This window comes from Podarcis melisellensis (genome assembly GCF_964234715.1).
Source record: "Podarcis melisellensis genome assembly, chromosome: 3".
Classification (NCBI taxonomy): domain Eukaryota; kingdom Metazoa; phylum Chordata; class Lepidosauria; order Squamata; family Lacertidae; genus Podarcis; species Podarcis melisellensis.
In genome coordinates, this window is record NC_138530.1 from 90,204,912 (window position 1) to 90,231,162 (window position 26,251).

At 44.6% G+C, this 26,251-nt stretch overlaps 1 long non-coding RNA gene across 1 annotated transcript in view; it reads left to right on the forward strand.

The window, feature by feature from the left end:
• Positions 1-26,251, forward strand: part of LOC309367407 — a 368,756-nt gene that overhangs the window by 213,636 nt on the left and 128,869 nt on the right. The window contains exon 2 of the long non-coding RNA XR_014167142.1: positions 21,048-21,093. This is a non-coding gene — a long non-coding RNA (uncharacterized lncRNA). The remainder of the gene's footprint in view (positions 1-21,047; positions 21,094-26,251) is intronic.

Here is a 26,251-nt window from a genome sequence, read left to right on the forward strand (position 1 = left end):
TTAGCTTCTGCCCAGTCTGGAAGTGCTCAGCAGAGCTATACAATATAGTCTGCCATTCAGTTGGTTAGAGTGTGGTGCTGATAACGCCAAGGTTCGATCCCCGGATGGGACAGCTGCATATTTCTGCATTGGAGGATCCTCAGGCTCCCTTCCCAACCCTACAATTCTATGATTCAGCTAACATCTATTTTACAGCAAATGTCCAAATTTGTTGGCATTCATGTGTGACAAATGAAGTTTGTCAACGTCTGGAAAACAGTGATATCCCCTTACCCTACCTCACACCTCTTTGGTCTTCATCCAAAATCTAAATCTAAATTTTAGCAACCTGCTCAGTAAATGTCCATCTTTGGCACATTGTGAACCTGGATAGTTTGTTCCAGGAAAGACAGAGAAAGGCAAGTACAGGTTTAACTCTTTTTGTTGTTGTCATGTAGGCATCCTGTATCAGCAAAGGTCTGTTTCATGGATGCTTTACATAGTGTTTTGTGTCGAAAGGTCTTGGAGCTTTTGTAGGTTTTAATGCATTTCCCCACCCCAATTTTTTGTTTGTGCATTTCCCCCGGTGAATGTTTTCCCCTCCTGCGTTGTTATTTTCCTCACAGGCAGTTTTTTGTTATCTGTGTGACGTCCAGTTTTAACTTACAGTGTTTGCATGGCAACTTTCAGTGGTTTTCTTTGACTCGCTCTTGCCATCGGGACTGTAGGAGATTTTTAAGCATGTTGTTCCCTGCGCCGGGCTACAGTCTTTGCCAGTCCCGGGACAAGCATTCTATAATGACAGTCGCTCAGCTGTTGCCTGGGAGACCAGGCCGATTGGCGCCATACAGCTTGGCCTCTTCAATCCCTTGCCAGGCATTGTGGCATAAGGAAGCTGTTCAGGCCTCAAACCTTGATGGAATAAATCCTGGAGCCAGTCTTGGGGACGATTCTTCGCTGAGACATTCAGGCTCAAGAGAGCTGTCACCGTAGCTTTCAGAAATGAAGGGGTTCAAGCACTCTTTCATCAATACATCAGATCTAAAGGAACCTTTCGCAGTCGACTGTCAATCATAATCAGCGACAAGGGGTGTAGTGAATATGACATTTTGCCAACAACAGCAGCAAAAAGCGAATCTTGCACAAAAGGGCTCAATCCATACTCAAAGAGCAACATTTAGGGGTTTTCTTGTTATTATGGGTTCCTATTCTCATCGGAGAAGTGTTGGACGGCATGTACTATGTAAGAGCCTAGCTAACAAATATTCATGGCAATAGTCACATGGCAATTGGTGGAATTTTTTAGTTTGATACATAATATACTATTACTATTGCTTTGGGGTATTTATGCAATTATATCAGTTTGGGTCTGCCAGTCTAAATCAACTGATTTGGAGATGTTCCATATTAAAATTTTAAAACAAAATTTTAAAATCAATTATGCAAGCAAATCACTTGTTCTTTCTCCATGCTTGGGGACTGCAGGGTCAGCGAAAATGCCCCTGCTTTGTAAAGACCAAGACTTTACCATTACCTGCTTGCCTGGGATTGAACCTGGAATTTTCTGCATGCAAAGCAGAGCTCTATCTGCTGGGCTCTCCTCTTTCCTTCTCATCACACCTCAGCCTGTCTCCCCATGTCAGGTGATAGGCTGGTGCAATAAAGAGGAGGTGAGAAGAGATCTGTAAGAATGGCTCAACACATACAAATGGCAGATTGCCCCTTATGAGGAAGTGTTTTTTGCATCACATTATCAGTCTTGTGTGAATTGGCCCTAAATCTTTCATAGGCACCTTGGTGTCTGCTGCGCTTGCAGACAAATAGAGGCCAGTGAATGTCAGCTACTTATGGCAGTGCACAATGAAGACCACCGAAGCTAGCAGGAAGCAAGCCTGGATGGATGAAAGAGGCTGGAAGGGGTTTTAAAATACGCATTGATAAAACTTCATTGCTTAATAGCAGAACGGAGCAATCCAAAACATTGCTATTGAGAGAATCACGTCAGAAATCACATTTCTCATATAACTAGGATCTATTTGTTCCATAAACAATCATGTGGTACAGCCTCTCTACTTAACTGTTTCAGAAATGTATGGTTTAAAACTTTTTCTCCCACATGCGACATCCCTATACAGAGGCACCTCAGGTTACAGATGCTTCAGGTTACAGACTCCGCTAACCCAGAAATAGTACCTCGGGTTAAGAACTTTGCTTCAGGATGAGAACAGAAATCGTAGCGCGGCAGCAGAGGAGGCCCCATTAGCTAAAGTGGTGCTTCAGGTTAAGAACAGTTTCAGGTTAAGAACAGACCTCCAGAATGAATTAAGTTCTTAACCCGAGGTACCACTGTATGCAGAAATCCAGCATTTCAGGCTGAAGGATTCTCCTTTATAACAGTGGTGATTTAAGCTTAAATTCCATTCTGTCAAAAAACAAAAACAAACAAACAAAACAATGAAAAGAATCCCCTTTGGTGATCATAGCACAGGAAAAGGACAGCTTTCTGGTGTAGTTTGACAGTGTCTTTGTGCCTAATGCAGGAGTGAGAAGACTACAGGCTTGCAGAATCTGTGTTTTTACAGGAATGTTATGGTGCACCAACCAGAGCCAAACCTAAAATGGTGGCTCAGGAGGTGGTGCTGTTTTCTGATTGCACTCCATGAAAGATACTCTGGAAGAATCTGCATATAGACAGAAACCCAGAAGAACCTCTGCCAATCAGTGTCAAAGATGCTGAGCTAGATGGGCCAATAGCCTGACTTGATGTAAAGCTCGTTCCTTTATAATTTTATACTTTTGAGTATGGCTGCATAGGATTGTGCGGTGGGTTGTTGCAGATCATGAATTCTGATGAAAGAACTCCACATTTTAGAGTCTCAAACTAGCCAGCAGAACTGCACAAAGACCTGATCAATATGACATATTGTAGAAGTGAGGAACACTGAAGCTGTGAAATAAGAGATTAGCAAAAGACCAACTATGGTGAAGGTTTGTTATACACACACACACACACACACACACACACTTGCAATTTTACTTGCTTTTGTTAACTGTTGGGGCTTAGAAACCTTTACCAATCTACTGTCAATCATCCAGAGTCTAATGGCAGATCTTGATCAGTTTTCTGCCTGCTCCTCTCCCAACGCATAACCCAAAGTGACGAAATGTCTTGTACTCACAACACTGCATGATCAAAAGGAAACAGGAAACACTGAAGACACTCCCATCGTGTGATTTCTGGTCCGGTTGTTCTGATACAAGGATTTCTATTAAAGTTTGAAAAGAAAAGAAAACAGAAAGAAGCCCTAAAGTTTATTCAGAGCCAAGTATGGATGAATGAGCAATAGCTGAGTTTATCAACTATCCAGATTATGCATTGCTGTGAACAGAACCCGGTCTCTCTAAGTTTTGCATACAACTTCAGTGCTCAGTAACCCACAAGGCTTAAAATGCTATTCCTTCAAGGTAATTGTGCAGATATACCTTTCACAAAACACACTCCACATTTGCCAGCAACCAGTCAAGTTAAAGGAACACAAGAAATGTTAGACGCAGCTTTATTATACTGTTAATCCTAGCTCGAAGGCTTCCTCAGTTGTTCAAGGGGTAGTATTGGGGCTGATGATAAAGTAATTTGCCATGGGTCTTAAGTTCATGTTATCTTTTCTTATCGGCCTCGGGGTAGATCAGGAGGGGCAGCAAGGAGTGAATTAAAAACATTTGAGCAACCAGAGTGGCCGTGGGTAATTCACATTGGGCTGCAGAGTGTCACTTTTGCAACCCGCTTCCCCTGAAACAGATCATTTAATGGTTCATTTAAGGATTCGAACCATTCAATTTCTTGTGCTTGTCTAATGATAAGATAATGTATCACATCAAGGTTGCACATCCCTTTTGGTGCTTACAGTCCTTTCCTTAGATAGACTTGACATATTCAGAAAAGAAAGACCTGGAGCTTGTTGCATGCAGCGGCATCGGGCACCTGGGGTGAAGCGCGTACCCTGCGCCCAAGGGTGGGGCGAGCTGGGGCAGGACGCTCTGTGGGGCCTCTCAGGAGTCTGCCAGCCTCCTCCCACTCAGCCGCCCTACAGCAGAGGGAGAGGCGGTGGGCGGACCGCTTGGGTGCCCAAACCACCGTGGACGCCCAAGCCACCGTGTCACTCCCAGGAGAGATGTGTAGCTCAGGCGTGCTGCAGGCCCCACGGTGAGTGCTGCCTGGCATTTTGTCACCCCCCTCAATGGTGACACCCGGTTCAGCCACCCCCACCGCACCCCCTTCCTCCACCCCTGGTTGCATGCAAACCAACAGCGGACCCAATATCTCCGTCATGCCTCAATCCAAATAGAATCATTCTTAGGACGCCTGCAAAAGTGAGCAGTACTGTACAGTGGTACCTCGGATTAAGTACTTAATTCATTCCAGAGGTCCGTTCTTAACCTGAAACTGTTGTTAACCTGAAGAACCACTTTAGCTAATGAGGCCTCCCGCTGCCTCTGTGCCGCCAGAGCACGATTTCTGTTCTCATCCTGAAGCAAAGTTCTTAACCCGAGGTACTATTTCTGGGTTAGCGGAGTCTGTAACCTGAAGCATATGTAACCCAAGGTACCACTGTACTCCGAAAGAAACCCTTAAAAGCTTCCACAAGGATAGTTGTTACAAATATCGGTTACCACGATGCCTTGAGGCTCTCTTGCAAGCAAGAATTGCTGTGTGGCATCAATAATCCTTGATCAAAACACGTGAATTTAAAGTCACACTCACAACACACATCAAAAGCACCCTTATCCCAATTCAGCAGTCATGGCTTCCCCCAAAGGATCATGGGAAGAGGGGTTTGTTAAGGGTGCTGAGCAGTGCTTTATCTGAAAGAAAAAGGAGAGAGGTGCCTGTACGCACAATATGATGTGAGAAACTGATACCAGTTACATAGAAATGAGGTTGAGGCAGAAGTGAACAAATAGCTCATGCCACTTACTGCTTCAGGGACAGACCCTCCACATTATAGGGTGCTCAGAAAACAAGTGCACTTCATACATGTAAAACAAGAAGACAAAATCAGCCGCCATCAACTCTGCTCCACCTGCTAGGCAAAGCGATGCTTGGAAGGCTCAGCCATAGGTGTGCAGAGGCTATGCTAAAGTACACTCACTTTTCCCAGGGCAATGATGAGGCCTAACATGTCTCGCCAATGTACATTAAAGCTGTAGAGAGTTTCCCAGAATCCTCTGCAATGTGTTGAGATTCTTTAGCAGACACCCTGGGATTTCCCAAAGTTCAGTAACATTGGGATTTGCCTTTTAAAAGTTCAACCATTTTGGGTTCTTCCTTAAAAACCTCAGGGATGCGGGTGGCGCTGTGGGTATAACCTCAGCGCCTAGGACTTGCCGATGGCATGGTCAGTGGTTCGAATCCCTGCGGCAGGGTGAGCTCCCATCATTCGGTCCCAGCTCCTGCCCACCTAGCAGTTCGAAAGCACCCTTAAGTGCAAGTAGATAAATAGGTACCGCTTTAAAGCGGGAAGGTAAACGGCGTTTCCGTGTGCTGTGCTGGTGCAGGCTCGCCAGAGCAGCTTCGTCACGCTGGCCACGTGACCCGGAAGTGTCTCCGGACAGCGCTGGCCCCCAGCCTCTTAAGCGAGATGGGCGCGCAACCCCAGAGTCGGACACGACTGGCCTGTACGGGCAGGGGTACCTTTACCTTTACCTTAAAAACCTCAACAATTTCGGGGGTTTTCTTTTTTAAAAAAAAAAAGCTCATCAATTTTGGTGGTTTTCAGGGTGGTTTTTACTTTTTAATTTAGCAACCCTACAAGTCACTGGCTGAGGTATCATTGTCCAAGGTAGATAGAGAACTAAATAAAGTGCCATATATTTTGGATACTGAATGCAACAAACACTTAACAGCTAAGTGGCTTCGTTTATATGAAAATGTGTGACAAAAAAAGAAAGAAAGAAATTTGGATTGCTCAGTTATATATGACCATAAGACACTTTTATGTATTTAATTAATAGCAGGCATAACCTTTACTTCACAGCCGATCATTTCAAACACACACACACACACACACACACACACACACCCTAAGTTGCCTTTCAACTTGCGTTCATCAACAAATCCTTCTTTTCAGAGTCTCATAGCTGATATGTTCTCTGGAGCAACGCCAGCGAGATGTTAAAGATTGGCGTGACTAGCTACTGTCATTTTTATCAAGACAATGGGATTTGAGCGAAAAGGGGTGAGAGTTCTCCATGCAGAATTTAGCCACTTAATCCAGTCTTGTGGGCTGGCACGATATCAACAAAAGAAAAGAAACCAAATTACCCAGCTCTGCTTTTTTGGCAGATTTAGCCACTGTCAGCAGGCCAGGAGTTAATTCCCTCATATTCCTTGTTTGCCACCAACTCCAGCAGGCCTTGCTGAGCCAGGTTTCCTGTGTAAATCTGTCAGCTGCAATGATGCACAGCGTGAATTGCTACAGAAAGGACATGCAAAGAGTGTGGTCTTTTCTCTAAATCAAGTGCCTAGAAGTCAGAGACTGGCATAGGCATTCCTGTCTCCTTCCCCTGCATCCTGACGGATGATTTTGATATGAGATGAAAGGAATTCATGTCCCTCCTCACCCACCCTCAAGTCTCGCCTCTTCCCCACCCACGTCCCTTTGCCCCAAAATGCAAATTCTTGCCAATAATTGAAGACTGCTCTGAAGATTGTTGTTATATTCGGCTCTCTGTGTGGGAGCCTCTATCCCTTCTGGCAAATGACAGAAACTTCCAGCTGTTCAGCATCTTGCTGAGAGAGAGCACTGTTGCAAGGTATGGTATGTTAATAAGGCAGCTGACGAGTCAGCCAACGGCACCAGGGAAACCGAAATGTGGCATCAATTTGATCCGCCAAAATGCCTCTTTGACTGGTCGCCGTGCAGGACACGTTAATATGGACCCCAAACCTGAGCTCCTGGATGATGATGTGACAAATAGGGGGAAACGGCAATGTTACTAGCATGTTAAATATATCCTCCCAGAGCTGAAAAGGCATCAGCAGCGTGGCGGGAGGGAATGATCAGTATGCAAAATGTTTCAAAAGGTGGCTTTTCAATGAGGAATGATCCAGCAAAGGAAAGGAATTCAAATCACCATGTATTTCGATGGGGTAGTGAGTGACGCTTAAAGGTGGAGCGACAAATCATGGCAGCGGAACACATTTGTTAATGGCAATGCAGAATGCAAGCTGTTTGCAGGGATCACTGGCAGGTGGGCGTGTGCCTTGTAATCTGCCTTCCTGCCCGTCATCTTCCCAGGTGAAATCAATGGGACTTGGCATTTCAATGGGGGTTAAGAGTGTTTACCTATGGCTGGATAGCGTCTGTGGTTTGCTTGGGGAACTTACTCTCACCAGTTAGCTTAGAAAAGAAAAGTCTTACTTTTGCTTTATTTCTTTATTAATTTGGACTATTTTATCCCCTCAGTACCAACTCCTGATTTAATCATATGGATTACAGAGGACCCCATTTCCTGTGTGCATTGGAAATGTCAGTCTGGAAAACGGCTTTGGCTTGCTCTCTGGAACCATCAAATCTCCAGCACTTCCAAACCGAAGCCTCGCTTCTATCTTTTCGAATGAATGGCTCACAATTTCATAGGCAGCAATGCAGTGCATCCTCTCCTATTTTGGAGACCTCGTATTCCTTCTCAGATCTCAGCAAAGGCAGGGGCAGAAAAGCCCATCATCTACAGCTACAACTCCCATCATCCCTGACCATTGACCATGCTGTCTGGAGTTTGTTTGCATGTTGTTGGTTTTTTTTAAAAAAATAGTTTTTATTGAAGATTTTCTTGTGTTACAAAATAAGCAAGGGAAAGTATATATAGCATCTCCACTTTCGATTCATAGTCTTCTTCAGATTTTTTTAGGGTTGTTGTTGACTGGAGTTGATGGGAATTAAAGTCCAAAACTGCACGGCTACCCCTGAGCTAAAGGAATGAAGGCTACAAGGTGCCGAACACCAGCTATATGTGGCCAAAATGTTGTGCTACGTCCAAACCAATAACCCTCTTTTGTTTCCCTTATCTGGTTGCTTGACTAGAAAACACTGCTGGAAAGCACTGCTGGATTTTTGCCCACGTTTGCTTTCGCTGCACCTGGGCCTCTGCTAACCTTAGCGGTTTTCTGCATAGAATAAGAAATGTGCTGTAGGTTCTACGTTAAAAGAGCCAGGGAGCACTGGGAACGCATCCAAAATTTTAAGCATCAGCAGAGATCGGAAGCATGAACTCCTGGGATGTTTTGGTATGGTTTGCCCCATTAATTCCTGGGTTAATCCTGTTAGTTCATTACCTGTTTCCTCCCCTCCCAACCCCTTACTCACATATGTTTTGTGGGAAGGTTCTGAGTACGGGCGTATGAGGTGTGCGTGCATGTTTGCGGTATATACAACTGCGAAGAATTCATTGATAAAGAAAATGTATAGAATTCAGGACTGGTTACCTTATTGTTCTTGAAGCATATACCCCAACCTGACCACAAAGACAATGACTTTGAATCCCAGGCTCAGTTCCTAAAAACTGGGAGTGAGGAAGCTCTATAATCTGTCGGGTGCCTGCCCCTCTCTCTGCCAAGTGGTGGCAAGAGCCCATGGGGTCCCAGGCACACAAACAGGGTCTGTATCCCTTTGGAAAACAGAAGACACAGCAGAGACTGCCATGCTTTCAGAAATAGGGTTTATTCACCTGTTTACACCTTCTGTCTGGATGGAGGGAGTCCCGATTATACAGCATGGCCTACAGGCAGTGCAGGCAACCTATCATCTCCCCAAGATGGACCTCAGCTCCTTCTTCCTGCTTCTTCCTCCCAGCTACCCTTGCTTGAAAATTCCCTTTGGCTTTCCCCTGAAACATACACCCCATCACACTGGTAACATCTAACCTCCAGGTTAAAGGATTCCTCCCCTCAACAGTCCATCAACATCTTTAGTCAGTTAGGTTTGCTCTTCACTAAGCCAGCCAGGCTGGTTTGCATAAACCAGCCTAGGAAGCCCTTTGCAGCTTACATTCTCCTCTCATATCGCAAATAACCAAAAGCCTAGCATTTATTACCTAGCATTTATTACCTTACCTAAAGGACGCGGGTAAGGGCCTAGGACTTGCCGATCGTATGGTCGGCAGTTCGCATCCCTGCGGTGGGGTGAGCTCCTGTCTTTCGGTCCCAGCTCCTGCCCACCTAGCAGTTCGAAAGCACTCTTAAGTGCAAGTAGATAAATAGGTACCGCTTTATAGTGGGAAGGTAAACGGCGTTTCCGTGTGCTGCGCTGGTGCTGGCTCGCGAGAGCAGCTTCGTCACGCTGGCCACGTGACCCAGAAGTGTCTCTGGACAGCGCTGGCCCCCGGCCTCTTAAGTGAGATGGGCACACAACCCTAGAGTCAGGGCAGGGGTACATTTACCTTTACCTTAGGGTTTACCGTAAATCAGAGGTTTTCACTGTTTTTGAGTCCACGCCTCCCTTGACCAACTACATTCTTTCTGTGGCACCCCGTGGGGCTCAGGAGCCCAGTTATGTCACCCCTTGCATGCAAAGCTGCCAGCCTCTCACCCTTTTTCAGACTCCGTCCCTTGTGGAGTGTTCCCTCAGCCTCCTCTCCTTGAGAGAGCTGGGCAGCTGCTGCTGCTGCCCCTGGTCTCTGACCAGCCCCACCACCGCTGCCCCAAAGAGAGGTTCCTCCTCACACTGCCCCACAGGGACCTGGGGTTATCTGTCCATTCCCAACAGCAAGGGCTGGCAGACTGGCTGGCTGGGCTCCCTTGCCTGCCTGCTTGCTTGCTTGCTTGCTTGCTTGCTTGCTTGCTTGCTTGCTTACTCTGAGGCCGCCTCAGCTCCTGGCAACCAGCACCCCCTGGCCAGCCCCAGAGGCACCATTCACCTGGGGAGCTTGTCCGGGCCGTCTTAAGCATATCTGGCATTGTGGTGCAAAGATCCCTCTGGTGCCCCCCCCCACTTTCCCAGAGCTGCCGACCTTTTTTAGGGAGGATGGAGCTGTCGGCGACGTGCCCAGATTTTCAGGGCAGCTCCTCCGATGGGGAAGAGGCGGAGGCTGGATGCAGCAGCTCCCGGCTCAGCTGGCCGCTTCGTGCTGTTGTGGCCATGGCAGGCGGAGTCTCCGGTTGCGGTGCTGCTTCAGTGCAGCATGGCGGAGGCGGGCAAGGGCAGTGAGCTGATGCTGGCATTCAGCTGATGCTGGCATTCAGGCACAGCATTCAGCCTCTACCTCTTCCCTGGCGCCCTCCAGAACTTGGTGCCCTGGCGCCCTGCGCTACTAGCCTCTATGGGTAAGACACCCCTGGAGCTTGTAGCCAAGGCTGCTGCGACAAACAGCCATGCAAGCCTTTGGGAGGCAGAGATGCAAGAGGGCATCAGAGGAGGGAGGGAAGGAAAGAAAGAGGGACAGAGGCTAGTGTTGCCCATGGCACCCCTGACCATCATTTAAGGTACCTAGGGTGCCATGGCACACTGGTTGAAAACTGCTGCCCTGAATCTAGAACACTGCCTTATACTCAATCAGATTATTTGTCCTTCTAGTTCTGCATCATCTACCCTGACAGCCATGGGCAGCAGCTCTCCAGAGTTTCAGGCAGGGGAATATTGCCAGCCCTACCTGGAGATGCCAGGAATTGAACCAAGGAATCTGCAAGTCAGATGTTCTGCCACTGAGCTACAGTGGGGAAGCATTTTCTGCTCAAGATTACATCCCTTTGTTGGCAAGCTTCCGGCAAAGGAAGGGGCATGCCAATGACGAGGGGAGGCGGAGTCAAAAGCAGGTGGGCAATGAGTATGACTCTTTGCTTTGTGCAGTATGCAAGAGTCCCGGAAGCCTTAGGATAAGTACACATGCAGGCACACACATACGTGCAGTACTAATAGTGGCCGTTGTTATTTTTATTTATTACCTGCCCTCGACCCTAAGGTCCCAGGGTGTGTTACGATGATTTAAAATTGTTATCTGTGAGCAGAGAGCAGTTAAGCTCAGAAAGAAAGCACATCTTGTATTTCCTAAACTGAATCACTATCATTTTCTGGAAAAATAACCTGCCCCAAACTATTTGCCAGCTCTCAACTCTTATGATTCTAGTATTTGAAGCAACCTTATTTGACCTTTCTCAAAGAGCACGTAAGTTTAAGAACCGAGACCTTTACACCAGTGTCCTTCAATGTATCCAGAGCCCTAAATGCAGAATGAGATAGCTATGTTCCATGGCCAGATCCTGCATATAAACAAAAAACCCTTCTCTTTCTTCTTCAGTCTTCTTCTCTGTCTCCCAAAGGAAATTGTGGTGCTGCTGATTTCAATGCACCTTATATCAAACAGAAATCTAGTTGTGGGAGGCTATCAATTGGCTGTAGACCAATGCTTGATTTTACACTTAGCCAGAAGCCACCTTCTAAATTACCTAGCATAACAGAATTTTATATCCAAGCTTCTTCATTCAACAAGGAAATTGCATGACAGTTATGTAATCCACAACCACGTGGATTAAACAGACTTCTTTGGGATTTTCTGGGGGCCCACACCTAGTACCACAACAACAGTGTATTAGTGGTGGGGTTATTCTGCTTTATTAGGTGTTCAGAGATGATTCCCCTGTTGTTCTACCACGTTATTGCTGTCCAGAGGAGTTGCAGAACTGCAAAAGTGGCTCAAAAATAAACCAAAGCATTTGTGAAAGAAAAAGTTGCAGGATTTCAGCCGGAAGTTACAGATTATGCACTGATTGGAAGTGAAGTCATGTGGCCACAAATCATATTGAAAACAGAATTGCAGGTGATTGCCCCAATAGCAGGGCTGCCAACTTGGTCCCAGGCATGCTGATGTCAGATGCCCACTCCCATGGCATGGTGATGTCAGGCACACATGCCCCCAACGCCAAAATTTTTGGGTGCCCGGCCCCTTCACGGGGACTTTTGCAGGTGCTGGGATACCCAGGGGCCGAGGGACATGGCACCTCTGCCCAACAACATCAAGAGCAGAAATAATAAATGGCTCAGGACCACAATACCTAAAGGACTGCCTCTATCCACATGAAACTACCCAGACCCTGAGATAATCCTCTGAGGCACTTTTTTGTTTGCCTCCTCCACAAGAAGTCTGGAGGGTGGCAACACGAGAAGGGGCCTTTTCTGCAGTGGCTCCCCATTTGTGGAATGCTCTCCCCAAAGAGATTCACCTGGTGCCTTCAATATACAACTTTAGGCACCAGGCAAAAATGTTCCTTTGGCTGATAGACACCTGGTGCCTTTTAAATGTGTTAAGCAAGGGGGAAGGATTATTGGTTTGTTGTTGTTTGTTTGTTTATGTTTTCATATTTATTTGTTTTCATATTGTAATTTTATGTTGTGAACTGCCCTGAGATATACAGTATATGGTGGTATACAGATTTAATAAGTAATAAAAAAATTGTGATACATAATAGCCATCATGAATGGTGCAGTAAAAAGGATGTCTGGATGGAGTCTAGGTAAAACTGAAATTGTGATTTTTGTCACATCTACCCCCAAAAATAAAACGCCTAGATGTTTAAAAGGATTTCCATCAGAGGAGAAAATTCCTGTGTGCCTCATTTTCATACTTCCTAGTCAAATCTAATGACTGCTCACGCTGCACAGATGAAAAATCTGGGATGAGCATGACTGACACTTTGAAGTCTGTCAAGCAGAAAAACAAACACTGCATCATCGTAAGGTTGTGTCTCACTCGGCTTTTCTGGAAGGCATCATAAAAGTAATACAGCACAGGCCATGGACAGAAATGTGGCAAAATATCAAAGGAAAGCACAGCTGGTCAGAATCTAGCAACAAATGTTTTATGTGAATTCTTGTTACAAGTCACAGAACTGAAGAAGCTCGGAGGAGTGAGCTGGAGACGTTACTGCGGAGACTTTGCAAGGAGGCAGAGACAACAGGTGTCTTTCTGCTTTGTAGAGAGTGCCAGAAGTTTGCAAGCAGGCCCTGTACAGTCCCAGGGTATGAGCTGAGGGCACATGGTAGCAGACCCTCCAAGCACCCCTATTTTCCAGGGACAACCCCAGATTTACAGAAGCCGTCCCGGTTTCTGATTTCATCTCGGAATGTCCCGCTTTTTCTTAAGATGTCCCTATTTCCATCGGAGAAAGGTTGGGGGGTATGGAGTTCTGCAACCCCTCGAGCCAATTTGATGAGTAACTAGACAACATTTAGAAGACATCTGAAGGCAGCTCTGTAGAGTGAAGCTTTTTTAAAAAAAATGTTTAATGTTTTATTATTTTTTTATATGGAAGCCACCCAGAGTGGCTGGGGAAACCCAATCAGATAGGCAGGGTATAAATTATAAAATAGGATGTCCCTGTTTTCATCGGAGAAAAGTTGAGAGGTTTGATATGGCCTTGAGTCAATCGCTTGGTTTGTTAGGAAGGGTGTAGAAGATCTTTGATCATTAGGTCAATGTGTTGCCCCACCTCCAGACCAAAAGGAAGGAGGTGTGAGCCCAGAAAAGTGCCCTCTCTTATAACCCAACCTCCCCTATATGGCTTATAATATAGTCAAGACAAGAGGAAGCCATTGTACTCTTGATTACCAGGCTACTTCTGTTTCTACTGCTGCTAATGCTATCCAAAGGCAAGACAATATCCTCACCAAACATGCTAAAAATACATGGAAATGTGTAAACTGCTCACCAACTTCCTACAAACAAATCTCATTTTGTTGAATAAATTATTTGCTGCTAATTATTTGCTCACTTCTGGCCAACATGTATCATTCTTGATGCAACCAAAAATGAGCTAAAACCAATCTTTCTTGTGCCTAAAACACCTTTTGATCACAAAGAACAACTTGGACTGCGTTGGCCTTTTCGCACACCAGATGCTAAATAACAGCTTGTAACTAAGCGAAATATGTTATCAAATGAGGGTTTCAAATAAACTCCTCTAAAAGGATTGCTCTGGACCTGCGCCTTTTAAAATGTGTGTAGATAATTGGAGTCTGATTTCTCTCTGGCCTTGTGGAAGGGGGGGGGGGTTACTTTAAAAAAAAACCACACCTCATAAAGTTTTTAAAATGTCTACCTACACACTTCCCACCCATAAACCCATGTGGCAGATTGCAAGAAGTGTTCTTTTGGATGTAGGCATGGAAGGATTGTTCATTTTGGCTCTCTCTGTTTTTCCAATCCAAATTCAGTTCTCCATATTTTCCATGAAATTGAAATTTACTTATTTTTTTAAAGCCTCATGAATATCCGTCCGCATTTAGTGTGAGTTCCTCGAAGTAAACAGATTTTTATTATACTGCAAGCATTTTTGCAAGCCAATTCCCCAAACATAATGCATTGTTGTATTTGTTATTTTTCACCAATGTATTCATTTGTAAGCACACTTTCCCTGCTGGTGTGCTTTCGAACTGCTAGGTGTTGGTTTCTGCTTCCCTCACTGAGCAGCAGAAGTGCTTGTCACAAGACAGGTGTTTACATTCCACACAGTCTGTACTGTTGGAGGTTTTCCCACGGGAACGGGAGACTGGATGTGACGTATACTGGTTTCCTGTTTTTCCCTGCTCTTTGCAGTTTCAGTTTGTGATTCTCTCCGTGCTTTTGAGGAGAGATGACGCTTTCTCTGCTCCGGCAGAGGGAAAATGTTTTTCTGTAACATACCAGCTTTGAACTGTAAATAAAGTAGTATAGAGCATGTTGGCTCATACTTTTCATCATTCCGCTGTGCACTGGACACTGCTTATCAACAACATTTGGTTTCGGGCCCAGAAAAATGCAGTGTTTTGAGATTGGTCTTCAGAAGTCGGGCTCCTGGCAAAGGAAAAAAGGAGCAAAGAGGATCGGAACAGCGGCAGAGGCACGGATCGCAAGGTATCTGCTCTGCGCGTCAAAATGATTGATGAAGGTATGTGCTACTGCTCCGGGCAGCCTGCCAGCTTCTAATTAATGGCTTTATGGCTGGACTTTGAACTTTTATAGCCGGTTTTGCCGCGGCACAGGCAAATGGCTCAAAGGGACGCTATGCTGGGGGAAAACGAAAGTAAAGTGCTGTTGTTTCAAAGCAGCTGCAAATGTGACGCAGCAAAAATTAAAGGGCAACATTGAGAAAGCACTTGGGGACTATCACTTTTGAGCTTGCTTTTGGAATGCAGTTTGAAACAGCTGCAGATAAGCAACGCAGCATACAGAAAGGCGCAGGCTCAAAGGCAGAGGCTGTTTTGAAATTGCCTTTGGATTAAAGCAGCTTGATTTAAAGCAGCAGCAGACAAGCAGAAATGGCGACTGCAAAGCTAGCTGATGCTTGTGGGATTCCTAAGCTCAGTAAGAAAAATTATGCGGACTGGGTTTTGTATGCAGAGGCAATTCTGCGGAAAGAGGGTCTGTTTGAGGTGATTACAGACAACCCCCCAGCTCCAGTTACAGATGAATGGAAAGCTAAGGATTCCAAGGCAAGGGGAACTCTTACATTGATAGTATCCCCAGAAGAGCTCTGTCTATTGCGTGATAAGACCTCAGCCAAAGAAATTTGGGATGCTTTGAAAGAGGCTCACTTGAGGACAGAAGCTGGGTCCACTATGTTTTACTTCAACAAGCTGCATAATATGGCTCTTGCTGAAGGTGGAGATGTGCGTATACATCTGATGGAGATGCAGAATCTGAGACATGAGCTGCAACAGAGAGGACTCAACTTTCCAGAGGCTGTGTATTCCTTCATGATACTACAATCTTTGGGTTCAGGTTGGGAGTCTGTTGCGACTCAGATTGCTATACAGCCAACTGCTCAGCTGACAGTGAACTATGTTACTGCCGTGATATTGAATGAAGCGGATCGCCGCGGTGCTAGCTGCATCAACAAGGGGGAGACTTCACAGTCGTCATCCCGCAGTGCAGTGGAACCACCAGATGGCGCCAAAGCTTTGAAGGCAGTGAAATGCTACTTGTGTGGACGTCTAGGCCATATGAAGAGGGAATGCAAATGTTTTGTATTATGTTTTGTATTATGATGATGTTGTGCAGGATGACACTTGTTGCATTGCAGGTTCTAACAAAAGTTTGCATGCAGAATGTATTCACGACTTTCACAGGAAATTTGGACATTTGCATTTTGAGGCAGTATCTAAAATGCCTGCCTTGGTTGAAGGTATGACTATTAAACCCTGCAGGTACCACATGAAGTGCAAGGCATGCGCAGCAAACAAGGTGAAAATGGCTGCGAAAGGTAAGGTGTCTAGTAGGCAAGCTACAGAACCATACCAAATTATTCATGCTGATTTGGTTGGACCACTAGCGCCCTCTTTGGGTGGGAATAGGTACTTCATGGTTCTCCTTGATGCATTTTCCAGGTATATTTTTGTGTACAATCTCAAGCAGAAATCAGAGGCTTTTCCTAGGTTCAAGGAATTCTGTGCTTGGTTGGAAAATGTGCATGGTAAGAAGATAAAGACTCTTTTCTCTGATCGCGGGGGAGAATTCACTTCTCAGCAGTTTGAAGCTTTTCTGGCTGAGAAAGGAATTCAACACGATTTGTCTAGTCCTCGCTCGCCATGGCAGAATGGACTTGCGGAACGAGCAAATCAAACATTGCTTCAAGGGTTAAAAACCTTGCTGCATGATGCAAATCTTCCAGAGAGTTATTGGGCCGAAGCTCTCTCATGTTTCACTTACAGTTATAATCGCAGGTTATCTTCAGCGATTGGTTGTACCCCCTATGAGAAGATGTTTGGCAAGAAGCCATACATCAAACACATGAAAATTTTTGGTTCGGACATGTGGGTTCACTCACCACAAAACTCCAAGTTAGACAAGCGTGGTTTGCATGGTATCTTTCTAGGTTATCAGAAAGGGTCTTACAGAATAATGATGACTGACTCTAAGGAAATTAAGCTCACAAGAAGTGTTGAGTACAATGCCAAGTGGGGGGAGAATGTGGGAATTTTCCAATGTTATCCTGATGACAGTGATGAGACTGAGGATAGTCAAAAGCAACCGCAACAACCCACACCCACTGATGAAGGTTCTGATTCTGAGTCTGAAACTGAATCGAGTGATTCAGAGGATTTCACGAGTGCGAAAGCCTCTATGCGACCCTCTGAAAGCTCTGATCAGGAATTGGAGGAACCATTCTTCACAATAGGTCACTTTTCTCCTAAGAAGGAAGAGGAGAGTGTTGAAGACCTAAGGCTAATTCGTAGGTCACAGAGAGCCACAAAAGGCAGACCTCCAAAGAGATTTGCTGATGAGTTTGCCAAGATAGCAGTAACAACTGTTAAAAGCTCCAAGAAGGTTTTTGAACCTTCAAGTTTCCAAGAAATCCAGGATTTGGATTCAAAGGAAGCTGAGCCATGGTTAAATGCCATGAAGGCTGAGCTTGATTCCTTGGAAAGGAACAAAACATGGGAGCTAGTTCCAGTAGTTCCAGGAATGAAACTGCTTGGAAGCAAATGGGTCTTCAAAGCGAAGACTGATCAAAATGGCAAGATAGTCAGACACAAAGCCAGGTTGGTAGCCAGAGGATTTGCTCAGGTACCAGGTGAAGACTATCACGAGACCTACTCACCCACAGTGAGGTATGAGAGCATTAGGCTTATGCTCAAGCTAGCTGCAGAGGAAAATCTACACATTAGTCACCATGATGTGAATACAGCTTTTCTGTACGGATCTCTAAATGAATCACTTTATATGCTTCCACCTGATGGCGTACAGGTAAAACAGGGATTTGTTTGTGCTCTGAAAAAGTCAATTTATGGTCTCAAACAAAGTGCATGGTGTTGGCACACAAAACTCACTGAAGTATTGTTTTCTCTAGGTTTTAAGCAAGGGAAATCTGATCCATGTGTATTTGTCAAAGAGGAGGGGCAAAAGAAACTGTATTGTTTGTTTTATGTTGATGATCTTTTATTCTTTTGGAAAGATGTCACAATGTACAATAACGCCCTAGCTCAACTGAAAGAGCACTTTGACATGAAAGATCTTGGTGAGGTAAACAACTACCTATCTCTGGAAATAGAGAGAGATCAAGATGGTAACATTCTAGTACACCAGTCACGGAAAATTGCTGATGTGTTAAGCAAACTAAACCTGATGGATGCTAACCCTGTAGACACACCGATGATAACAGGTTATCAGGTAGATGACACTGAAGAAGCATTTTCTGACACTACACTGTACAGAAGTGTGCTAGGCAAGCTAAACTTCATTGCCAGATGTTCAAGACCAGACATTGCTGTTAGCTGTAATTTGCTAAGCAGACAAGTCAACAATCCTACTGTTAAGGATTGGAAAGCTCTGAAACGCATAGCGCGGTATTTGAAAGGCACTATGCATTACAGACTGAGATTTAACAATCAGAAGTCTGGTGGTCTTGAGATATTTGCAGATGCAAGTTTTGGAAGTGACACTACAGACAGGAAAAGTACGTCTGGAGTTTGCTATAAGTACAATCAGGGTCTATTTGATTGGTCATGCAAGAAGCAAACAACAGTTAGCTTAAGTACTTGTGAAGCTGAACTGAATGCACTGTCTTATTCACTTAAAGATTGTGAATGGTTGTTACAATTGTGCAAAGACATGAAAATTCCTGTCAAATGTCCAATCCAGGTTTACCAGGACAACAAAGCATGTTTGGCTTTGCTGAATTCTGAAGGTTGTAAGCAAAGCACGAAGCACTTGCAATTGAGGTTGCAACATGCTAGGGAACGTATTCAGAAGGGACTCGTAACGGTGTCCTATATGCCAGGTAATGAAATTCCTGCTGATGTATTGTCCAAGATTGTATCAAGGGATCAACACTGTACCTATGTGCAGAAGTTGGGTTTGTACTGATATTGTACGAACACGCTGCCCAGTGATGTTCACAGAAAGGGGGAGGATGTTGGTTTCTGCTTCCCTCACTGAGCAGCAGAAGTGCTTGTCACAAGACAGGTGTTTACATTCCACACAGTCTGTACTGTTGGAGGTTTTCCCACGGGAACGGGAGACTGGATGTGACGTATACTGGTTTCCTGTTTTTCCCTGCTCTTTGCAGTTTCAGTTTGTGATTCTCTCCGTGCTTTTGAGGAGAGATGACGCTTTCTCTGCTCCGGCAGAGGGAAAATGTTTTTCTGTAACATACCAGCTTTGAACTGTAAATAAAGTAGTATAGAGCATGTTGGCTCATACTTTTCATCATTCCGCTGTGCACTGGACACTGCTTATCAACAACACTAGGTTGGCAGAAGCTGGGAAAGAGCAACGGGAGCTCACACCGTCACGGGGATTCGAACCGCTGACCTTCCGATCAGCAAGCCCAAGAGGCTCAGTGGTTTAGACCACAGTACCACCCACATCCCTAAAGATTCTTCTAGGCTGTCCTTCATCTACAAAGCCATTGTGGTTAGAGCTGGCTTCTGTGCTGTTAGAAGGTGGCTGGTCCACTCCAAGTTGTATCCATCTTGTACAGAGTTACCAGGGCAATATACAAAGGTGAAGAAAAGCAAAATAACTCCAATATGCTGCAATTAAGAATACCTTTCATGCACAGGGACACATAGCTGACATCAGATTCCAGAGCTCAGATCAGCATGTGACAGGCCAGTGTATCATCTAAATATGACAAAAACTTTGATGGGCCTTGGAGAACAATCTACAACTGGCAGTTGAAATTGATGGAATATACAGAATTAGAAAGTTTAACTAGTAAAATCAGAGAGCAAAATGAAAATAAACAACCTTCAAAGGAGGATTGGATTTTTTTTGTAGACTAGATGTATATATAGTATATAGTACTATATAGTACTATATAGTACTATATACTATATATATATATATATATATATATATATATATATATATATACATATTAAATGCTAGCAATTTGGGAGTAAGTTCAGCAGTAAAGGTTATTTTGAGAATAAAGTTGAGAAAGAAAAGATTACAATATGCAGTAGCAAAGGATAAGCATGGGAAAACCATGAAAGGGTAGAAGTCAATTTTTTAAGTGAATGTTTACTTAAAATGATTGAATTATTGTATTTTATTTGTGGAAAAAAGTAGAAATAAAATCTTTAAGGGGGGAAGGGATGGAGAGCAACAGGGAAAATTGCATCAATCTTACTCCCAAATCACTTTACTGGAGTATGGATGTGAAAGTGACAACAATGGTATTTAACTGAACAGGCCAAAGATATGTGCTGGGATCTGATGAGTGATCCACTTGGTCACAGCCAGCGACATTTTTAACATTCCCCTGTGCCCTTTGAGCGGCAGACACTGATGCCATATCGCAAACTACTCCTGAAACTCAAGTCTCAAAATTGGTTTGTTCTGTGGCCTAGAGAGCTGCTGTTCTAGAAAGACAAGTCAAAAGTCCCCCTGGGCACACAGAGTGAATCATACAGTTCTATTAGGCTGAACATGTGTGTGTGCACGCGCACGTGTGTGTGCGCGCAACAAATAAACATTAGTAAGAACTGACAGTACATTGAACAAAGCCTTTCATTTTGTTTTTTAAGTGAGTTCACTACCATATAAACTATGATGGGAATCTCAGTACAGTGCTACCTCGGGTTACATACGCTTCAGGTTACATACGCTTCAGGTTACAGACTCCGCTAACCCAGAAATAGTACCTATTGTTATAAGAGAAAAAACTGCTCCTTTCCCCTTATAGGGTATCCAAGAGGCCGTATAGAGTCCTTGAGTAGGTTCCCTATCGGAAGGAGAAAATAACAGGGGCCAACCAGAGAATATTGAGAAGCAAAGCAGCTTAATATGTCTGATCTTTATTACACTGTTGCAGCAGGGTCCCCCACTCGCCCCATGGAGGGAGGAGAGGAACCCCAAACAATGGTGTGCAAGCCCTTGTATAGACTTTTGAAATTGCCCATCCTGTAGCTCAAGACCACCCCCCCAAAGCATCATACAGTGGTACCTCGGGTTACATACGCTTCAGGTTACATACTCCGCTAACCCAGAAATAGTGCTTCAGGTTAAGAACTTTGCTTCAGGATGAGAACAGAAATCGTGCACTGGGGGCGCAGTGGCAGTGGGAGGCCCCATTAGCTAAAGTGGTGCTTCAGGTTAAAAACAGTTTCAGGTTAAGAACGGACCTCCGGAACGAATTAAGTACTTTACCCGAGATACCACTGTAATAACCATGATGCATGACTCTGAATTGCTATGAAATTCCCCCCACAATATGGAATAAAATGGTTTCTCGTGATAGCGTCGCAGGCTGGAGGTGCCCTTGGAAAGCCCTTCGGTGAGAAGAGATTTAAAAGACACCTGCCACAACTTTCTTAGCCCCATTGGGATCGTAATGTGTGAGCCAGAAATCTGCAAGATACCTAAAGTCATGGCAGTCTCCTCGAGAAGCACAATGGACAACCGACTGAAACAAGTAATTAATCTCGGGCTCAGGATTTCCCAATGGGAGCCCATTGACCCCCATACAATAGATGAAAGTATTTTATCCAGTGTGTTCCCCTCCTGACCCCATGCCACCTTTTTTTCATGTACTGTCTCTTCCCGTAGCATATTGGAGAATTCTTCCTTCGTGCCAATATTTTTTTAGGCCTGTTTAACCCTCTGCTACTCTCCGGAAGGCTTGAGAAGATTATCTGAGAACAAAGCATGATGAGAGAGAGAAACTCCCCCCCCCCCCTATGAAGAAATGGATGCAGACTCCTTTCAAAAATGCAGGGGGGAAGGGCGGGGGGAGAAACTTTTCGGAAACCCTGATTGTACAACTCACGCTGCTGTAAAGATGAATATGGAACCCCTTAGACACAAAAAGGAGGAGAAATTGGTTCAGCAACTGTGTACCTCAATGGAGGGCCTGCTTTTGGAATAAGGGGAGGGGACCACTAAAGGTGATGGGCAGCTAGTGGTTTGATCTCCATTTGCAGAAGACAAATGTGATGCACTGGCACATTTAAAAAATGAGGCGGCCAATTTGTGCATTGTCAAGGACTCCTGTATTCTCCAGACAGTAGTATTGCTTCTGGATACAGTCTCACTACCCTTTGGACGACATCTTTAGATAACAGTAAAGATTTCACAGCTATGGATCACATCAAACAAAATGGTATTAAGTGATCAGTTGGTTTGAGGCTATTGGGAAAGGTGAAAAGCTAAAGTGATGTAGCTTGAGTGTGCATGGCTCATCTCATTTGATAGGTTTTTGGGTACAGAATCTGAACGCTGATGCCTTCCTTCAGCTAAGGCTGCCTTTTGTTGAAAACAGCAATACTTGCTCTACAACAATTAATCCCATGCATGCAGCGAGTTGCTACCTTGTTGATGAGGTATTTTGTACAAGCTGTCCTTTTAGCCAGCAGCCCTTCTGCCGACGTATGAAAGCAGTCCAACCAGTATTCAGGACTTACCAAGTGGAGACAGTTGGCATCAAATTATACTCTAGCCCAACGAGAAGATGTCCTCAATCCATCCATGATTTTTAAAGCCCAAAACAGCCTCAACACAGAATACCTCAAGGAGTGTCTCCACCTCCATCATTCAGCCCAGACACTGAGGTCCAGCTTTGAGGGCCTCCTGGCGGTTCCCTCATAGCAAGAAGTGAAGTTACAGGGAACCAGGCAGAAGGCCTTCTTGGCAGTGGCGCCCGCCCTGTGGAACACCCTCCCATCAGATGTCAAGGAGATAAACAACATTTAAGGTAAAGGGTAAAGGGACCTCTGACTGTTAGGTCCAGTCACGGACGGCTCTGGGGTTGCGGCCCTCAACTCGCTTTACTGGCTGAGGGAGCCGGCGTACAGCTTCCAGGCCATGTGGCCAGCATGACTAAGCCACTTCTAGCAAACCAGGTCAGCACATGGAAACGCCGTTTACCTTCCCGCCGGAGCGGTACCTATTTATCTACTTACACTTTGACGTGCTTTTGAACTGCTAGGTTGGCAGGAGCAGGGACCGAGCAACAGGAGCTCACCCCGCCACAGGGATTCGAACCGCTGACCTTCTGATCAGCAAGTCCTAGGCTCTGTGGTTTAACCCACAGCGATGGCATCTAAAGGCAGCCCTGTACCGGGAAGTTTTTAATGTTTGACATTTTATTATGTTTTTATATGTGCTGGAAGCCTCCCAGGGTGACTGGGGAAATACATCCAGATGGGTGGGGTCTTAATTATTATTGTTATTATTATTAATAATAATAATAATAATAATAATACCACAGCTAATTTTTTTGCTGTTCTGGAAAGACATCAAAACCCGCATACATAGCTGGACCAACATATTTACCATGTTAGACTTTTCTTACACAGTGGGAGAAAACAGACAAGTCCATTATTCATTTGCACACCAACATGTTGCCAAAAATGGTCTTTGGACTGTCTTCATGCTTGTGATGTTCTTTTGCACATACGCTGTGCAGACAAAGCTTTGTGAACTATAACTTTTATCTCCCAAGATAGATCCTAATCAAATGAAGATGCCTTGCAATTACCTATATTTGTTTATTAAATTATAGCACAGTTCTCCCCTTTCTTTCTCTTTTTTCTTTCAAAGAAAGAAGAGACGTAATCAGTTCCAGGAAAGGCATGTGCTTCCAAGAATGCTTTCTTGATCGCATCTGGTAAGGTCATACCGGTCAGATTAATAAGTTTCCTGGTTTTTCCATTACATTGTCCAAGATGAGCATTTGGTTGATATCAGGGAAATGTGCTAATAGAAGAACGATAACATCAGTATCACCACATGCTAAATGCAGTATCCCTGCGCCACGGTTTGTTAGTTTTACTATAGCTAAATTTTCCTTTAGTTACCATGTGAACCAAATTTCTTTCTCTCTTTTTAATTTCCGATGAAATGGTTTCAATGCTCTTCCTTTTTATCTTGCTATTTTATTTCTGTTGTCTTTTTGTAAGCTGCCCTGGAAAGTTTGAAGGGCTGGATATACATTTGTAAAATAAATGTATAGGAACTCTTCAGCACCATTCATGTTGTGCAATCATGTTATGCCCAAGAACATGACTGCACAGCATACATTTATAAAATTGGTTGATGGTGACCTAAATTTTGGGACAAAGACAGCCTTGGTCACCTTGATGGATGATTTGTACCAGGGAATGGGCAGAGGTTCTACCTGTTGGTTCACCTCGACCTCTAGGCAGCTTTGTTGTTGTTGTCTAGTTGTTTAGTCATGTCCGACTCTTCATGATCCCATGGACCAGAGCACGCCAGGCACTCCTGTCTTCCACTGCCTCCCGCAGTTTGGTCAAACTCATGCTGGTAGCTTTGAGAACACTGTCCAACCATCTCGTCCTCTGTCGTCCCCTTCTCCTTGTGCCCTCCATCTTTCCCAACATCAGGGTCTTTTCCAGGGAGTCTTCTCTTCTCGTGAGGTGGCCAAAGTACTGGAGCCTCAGCTTCAGGATCTGTCCTTCCAGTGAGCACTCAGGGCTGATTTCCTTAAGAATGGATAGGTTTGATCTTCTTGCAGTCCATGGGACTCTCAAGAGTCTCCTCCAGCACCATATTTCCAAAGCATCAATTCTTCAGTGATCAGCCTTCTTTATGGCTAGGCAGCTTTAGACACCATCAATAGAAACCTTCTGGGCCATCTAGAAGAAGTTTGGCCAGCAGATACGGTGCCGTGGGGGCTCCAGAAGGTAGTGCTTGGGGACCATTGTGTACAGTACCCCAAAAAGCTGCTTGCATCCAGCATCAAATGTGCATTATTGTACAATGTGTACATGCCTCAAATGCTTCTCCTTCTACTGCCACTTTTTAGCACCAGAAAGGGTGGAGAACATACAAAGACTCAACAGAGGGATGAGCAAGCTGCAAGGATTCAAATTCAAATCCCACAGGAGCAGCATTCATCCCAAATTTTCTTTCTCCTCTCTTGCCAGCTGTAGCTGGTGCAGGACATTCGGACATCAGCTTTGGCTGTAAGGACCCTAAAACATGCATGGAGCTCAGATGATAATAAGGAACTTCAAGCAAGTAATAGCTGTGCATTTTTGTTTTCTTACAAAAACGTTTGCTGCATGGGTCTTGAATAAAGCCTGAACTTATCTTAAAAATTGATGAAGAATCTTGCCCCACCTTGACTCACCTCATACTGTTGTGCTGGTTGTTTCATGTTGTCCATTTCCCATTCCATTGATTCCTCCCCCCTCCCCCCATCAATTGCTAGGGCTTTTCACCACCATGTGAAAGAAGCAATGGTTGCATTCCTTTACCACTCTTGCTTCAGTGTCCACAGATATCCTCTTTCCTTCTGTCGTACACTAAGAGGACCCTTGTTCTCGAGGAACATCACAGAGCAATTGTCGAGTGTCTTCCTCTTGCTGTGACTCCTGCACTTTGGAGATAACATCTCAAACTGAATTCCAGAGTCCCAATGCAAGCTCTATTCCTGTTACATACCTTTGTCAATGATTTGCCTCTTCTCCTTCCCCGCTTGCAAAAAAAGCCTTGCAAAAGCAACCCTATATATCAGCTCTAATCACTCCACCACTGTTCTTACCTGCCTTTTTAGCTGAGGGGGGTGGGGGCAAAAAATTCAGCTTCACCTTCTAAGCAGCTAGAATTGGAGAGTTGGAGGGGACCTTGTGGTCATCTAGCCCAACCCCCTGCAATGCAGCTGTCCCATACAGGGATCAAACCTGCAACCTTGGAGTCATCAGCACAACGCTCCAACCAACTGAGCTACATGAAACACAAACGGCGATCTATTGTTCACATCAGGAGTTAGCAAGTCAAGCATAGAAAGCACTGGGGCTGAACAGTATTGTGGTTAGGATATCAGACTTAAAGAGGGGAAGACTTGAGTTCAAATCCTCGTACAACCAGAAAGCTTACTGAGTAGCTAAGCAACCTCATGGGGTTGATTGAGCAGATTAATTTTCTGCAGTAGCTCCCTGTTTGTGGAATGCTCTCCCCAGGGAGTTTGACTGGCGCCTTCATTATACACCTTTAGGTGCCAGGCAAATGCGTTCCTCTTTAACCAGTCCTTTGGCTGATTGACATCCAATGCCCTTTTAAAATGTAGTGTGTTTTTTTGGAGGAGGGTTATTGTGTTACGTTGTGACTTTCCTGAGACCTGCAGGTATAGGGCAGAATACAAATTTAATAATAAAGTATTATAAAAATAGATTAAAGGAGAATACCATGTAAGCCCTGAGGCAGAGAATAGAAACCTACAACTCTAGCCATCCCTAACTGGAGCTGGTGGGAGCCCAACAAGACCTAGAGTGTCACAGATTCCTCATTCCTGCTTTAATAATAATAATGATGATGATGATGATGATGATAATAA